Raw genomic sequence first — 5,152 nt, 5'->3', positions numbered from 1 at the left:
GGTGATGTTATTGGTCTAATGGGAAAAAATTACAAAAAATAAATAAAAATAAATAAATAAATAAATAAATAAATAAGCAGACGACCATATGAAAGCACAATTATTTGGGGAATAAAAATATCTGTTGATGTATGTGTGCTCCACCGTTAAATTACAAAAGAATTACTTGTACTGTAGTAGCAGCTGTAAGTTTGTTGAAGCTCTCAAGCACACTACCATAACGTGGTTATGATGAAGAAATTAAAATAAAACTTACTTGTGAATTGATTGGCTGGAGGAGGTGATCAAGTGATTGGCTAACAACTCCTTTTTTGGATTTGAAGAGGTCAATGAGATGAGTGGTATGGTGGTCCAGAGCTTCATAGAAGTCCTTCTTGAGGTTCTTACTGGCGACTCTGTAGAACTCGGCAAACACCTTAAAGAAACAAAAGAAACACATCCAAGGGACTTTTTAACTTTCTGTGAACAGCGCAGGCCAACGTTCCATCATTCTTTTAACAGGAGGCTGTTCTTCCACGATTTCTTTACGTTGCAAAGAAAATGTCTGGTCCATCATTTTCTTCACATCGGCTGAGTCTGGAATCCTTTTCTTTGCTTCACTTTCAAGCCGTCTTCTAACAGACTCAAGAGTATCTGCATTTTCACCATCAGGAAAATTTGGCAAGAAATTCTTCTCACTTCTTTTTGGTCTTTTTATGTTACTACATGATGGCGCTCCTTCAGGAAAATCTCTAGTCCTCCTATTGCCATTCACCTGGACATCGGCCATTCCAGATCTCCTCATTTTTGTACGGAAATTCCCCATCTTAAATTTAATGCTATTCTTCCATCCACAATATCCAGTGGGTGATCCAGCTTCTTTCAGACAGGGATGTTTTGCAATCAGTGCAGAGGCCACGTCTCTACAATGTTCCTCTGTGGGGTATGCTGTGTACTTGTACATTGTCTCTGCGAGTCTTTCTAAGATCACATGTTTCATGTCCCGAGAAACATCCATCCGAGTTCCAGCCTTCATATAGATTAGGTCTCCCTGTCTCAGTCGGAAATTTACATCCACAGAGAATTCTGGAACATCAAATGCAGACGGCCAAGGATCCCGCCTCATCAACTGAGATTTTTCTTCACTTGTACAAGGTATCCCTGTATCAGATGTGCTTGGTGAGGACAGTATGCCAGAGACTGAAGAGAGAGATTCAAGACTTATAATTTTCAGCGTGGCTCGATCTGGCAGTTCTGAGACATCTGTCAGATTGCAGAGTGCATTGTTAAAAAGTGGGTCTTCAAACTGTAGTTTGAAATCATATGGTAGAGCCAATTTAACTTTTAAGTTTTCCAAAAGGGACTCAAGGTTGCCTGGTTTCTGATCAAGGCTGATTTTTCTAATGTCACAATCAGTGACAAAGACTCTGATTGGCCACTTCTGTTCCATAGTCCTACAAAGAAGACAACCATAAAGTGATTGAGGCTAACATAATATATAATGTTTTAAAGAAACAAACAAAGCACCTCTGACTCTGGACACTGTCAATGGGAAAACATCATTAAAGTCAGTCAACTGAGAGACAACCAAGCCTGTGCTGCTTTGTGTCAATTCATAAGCACGAAGATGTTCATGGTACCATGCAATCATTGGTTTGCACAAGAAAACGATGTCCGTATTGATTAATAGCATTTGCTTAATCTGTCTGAATTCTGGAAGCCCTCCACATGAACCTACAGAAACCACCATATCTGCAGCATAGTTGATTCCATCAATATTTACAGACACAGCTAACAGGACTGTCTGGAGACCACATCTTTGGCGCAAATTTTTTTGAATGTTCCCTGGGAGGGAAGAAATCATTATGCTCTTTACTTTGTTTGTTTGGAGTGCTGGTTTGAAAAATGAAGCACAGTCCAAATGGTATGCCATTATATTTTGATGTCGCCATGCCAAAGTTAGGGGAACATTTTTGAAGTTCTGAGTTTCATGAATGACTTTTTTGAAGAACTTGTGCTTCCCTTCGAATCTCATTGTCCACATGTCTATGAGAGGTCCAAACACTTTTGTCAAGTGGGGATAATGCTCGATATAGTGATGCTTTGGACGGAGTCTGCAAGCTGGAAAAGCATTCAGTAGTAACTCCCTGTGCTCTGATATTTTAGACTCTAAATAAAACAAAGATTCATCTGTGAATCTCAGAGATACAACCAATTCAAGCACATCTTTTAAAACCATGATCACCTCCCATGTCTCATCTCCCTCAGGAACAAGATGCCCAATCATTAAGGGAAACAATCTGATTAGACACCAGTTTTCATGACCATTCCTTCCTATTGTCTTCTTTGAGGCAAATGTCTTTGGAACCGGTTGAGGTTTGTCTGTTTTGTCAGAAAAGGAATATGGGAATTCTTTGATGGCCTGATTTAGTGTCTCAAAAGAGATGTATTTCTTTTTTATCAGATCTTGAATGCACAGATGCAATTCAAGTGGGACCACTCCCTCCAAAAAATCATGAAGAATATCTGGAGGAAATCCATCTAAATCCAATCTAATCCATCTAAACTCAAAATATTTCAAGTTTTCTCCAAGCACACATCCATCTTTGACTTCACAATGTGCTACTTTAGATGCATCCTGCTTGACTTCCTGAACCTGTCTGTCATGGGCATCCTTGGTTCTCAGCATGTAACAACCTGAGCTGACACTTTTTGTCTGGATTTCTTCTCGTGAGGCCATACAAAACCTGCACATTCTCTCCACAATAAAGCTCTCATGAAATCCCGCCAACGCATGGGCAGCCAAGTTATCTGCTGCAACATACAGCACAGTCCCCTTAATGCTTGCTCCCAACTTTTCAAGATAAACTCCATTCTCCTCAAGCGTTGCTAGGTCTTCGATAAGTGGGCGTAGGACTTCACGATATCCCTTCTCTCTAACAGTGTTTACCTTGCATAAAACTGCCTACTGTATGGTATGAAGGGATGAGCGGTATTTTGGGTGTAGATTGGCAAGAACCCAATATACTGCGCACAGCTTATGCTTCTTCTCAGTTGTTCCAAGTGGGTTCACAACTTCAAAGTCATCAATATACAACCCCAGGGTAATTCTGAATTCGTCTTCTGATTAAAAAGCATTATTACTAAAGTGAGAACCATTCCTATAGTTACTGTATCCACTTCCTTTAGAGCTGCTGATGGTAAGAGCCTTATCTAAAACATCCTCTTTGCTCAACAGTATCTGAAGCATTTTAATCAGTGGAATGTAAACTATATTTTGACCATGTTTCTCAGTGACAAACTCCACCGGTTCCACGACAGGAAATTCTTTCGCTATGTAACTTGCTCTCCTATTGGAAGTTGAAAGCGAGCCTCCAATAGTTGTGTGTTTCAGAAATACATTTGTGTCAGTTACTGCACAGACTACCTCCTTAACAACAGCATTATGGATGTCAGAATAATGACGTCCGAGTATCTCCTCAACCACAGAAATCATTAGGAGTTCTGAAAGTTGAAATACCTGTCTTATTTGCTGGATGATTTCTTGGAGAGCACTCTCAGATATGTTCAGTATTGTCTGCATTTTCAGGAAAAGTGAGGCCAAGTTATGCTCAAGCTGAGAGTCTAGGTCATTGACATCAACACAAACATCTGTCCAATCCTCTTCTTCTAAACCAGTGACATCTACAGCTGGGACAGGGGTGATCTCCTCGGTGCCATAGAGCTGCACAACTATTCCTGGTTTAAACTGAAGACTAGATGTGGAATACTTCTGGTCATGATTCCTATTTTTGTGTGTGTTAAAAGTGGAGTATACATTTGTCTCAAAGTCACAGTCCAGATAGGGGCACTGCACTTTTTGCATCAACTTCAGATGCTTCCGTAAATGAGTTAAAAATTAAATTTCTCTGCAATGTTTGTTAAACTCACACACTTGACAATTAAAGGTTTGCACATAATCTTTTTCCCTGGTCAACTGTGAGTGAAATCTGGATAAATGAACCTTTAGGGCATTCAAGGATTTGAATGTGCAAATGCACTGCTGATAAAGACATGGTATAGGGGAGGTTCTTGTGAAGCCACCATGCTTTAATCTATAATGCTATAATAGCTGGCCTCTTTTTAGAGTGACAAAAGTACAGAACTTACAAGTCCACTGCATCCCTCTTCTAGTACACACTGGAAAAAATACAGGAAAACAATCATTTAGAGTAAAATACACAGTGACCATCTATCGTAATGTCTAATGCTGTGTTAGTTGTAAGTATTTGGAATTACAAAGCTGCTCTTAGAGATGTTGCTAATTATTTACCATTGTTATCATTTGTCATCATATTTTAGATATAATTCCATTGATTAAAAAAAAGGTATTACATGTATCATAGTAAACAGTTGTCTATATTTGATAAGACAATATCAAAACACTTGTCACATTTCTCATAATTTTCTTACATTTTTTATGTAATAATTTTGCAATGGTGCATAAGAAAATAATAAACATGAAGTAAAAATTACTAAAAGTAACAATACCGTCTAGAAAGGATTGTGGTCCAGTCTACTGAGAAAGCTTCTTGTCAAGCAGCAGTGAGGGCAGAAAGGGACTGATAGCTGGTCTGGCTGGGTAGTATGGTTATCTGGTACCTTGGTGGCCAACACAGTCTTGGTGACTGAGTGAACCTTTTTTCAACTTCACTGCCAGAAACACCACTTAAGGTAAGCTATATGGAGAAGGGGGAAAAATGGTTACCATTTTTAACAGTCAAGTGTGTTCTCGTGTCCATCATAAGCAAGATTAAATGATGAAATTATTAAGATTATTTCAATGATTCCAAACATTAAAACAGGTGGCAGTTACTATGAAAAATCAGTGGATCATTATCTAAACCTAAAACTGATACGTTTGTGGTGATTTAATGAATTTATTGTTAATCAACAAGAAAATAAAAGCATAAATTGTCGGCAAGAAGGCCAAACTGAAGAATAACACAAAAAAAGCAGACTGCTGCCACAGCAGACAGATTTAGCTCACATCGTCCCTTTTTGGTCTCCTTGCCTCAAACTGGTGTGGCTGGATTTCGTCAAAAGTCAGGTTGCTATCAAGAAAGTTTTCTATAAATTCCAAATCGCTATCAGAAGATTGATATATCCATGAAACTCTCTAATTGTCTCTAAC

The 5,152-nt window shown here is 38.8% G+C and overlaps 1 long non-coding RNA gene across 1 annotated transcript; it reads right to left on the bottom strand.

The window, feature by feature from the left end:
- Nucleotides 1-1,380: 1,380 nt before the first annotated feature.
- On the bottom strand, nucleotides 1,381-4,559 carry LOC118565716. The gene is made up of 3 exons (XR_004932545.1): nucleotides 4,510-4,559; nucleotides 4,129-4,158; nucleotides 1,381-1,433 (listed from the first exon to the last, which is right to left on the bottom strand). It is a non-coding gene; the product is annotated as an uncharacterized LOC118565716 (long non-coding RNA).
- Nucleotides 4,560-5,152: the final 593 nt, after the last annotated feature.

This window comes from Fundulus heteroclitus, chromosome 14, assembly GCF_011125445.2.
Source record: "Fundulus heteroclitus isolate FHET01 chromosome 14, MU-UCD_Fhet_4.1, whole genome shotgun sequence".
In the NCBI taxonomy this organism is placed as follows: Eukaryota; Metazoa; Chordata; class Actinopteri; order Cyprinodontiformes; family Fundulidae; genus Fundulus; species Fundulus heteroclitus.
This window is presented reverse-complemented; position numbering and strand designations above follow the sequence as displayed.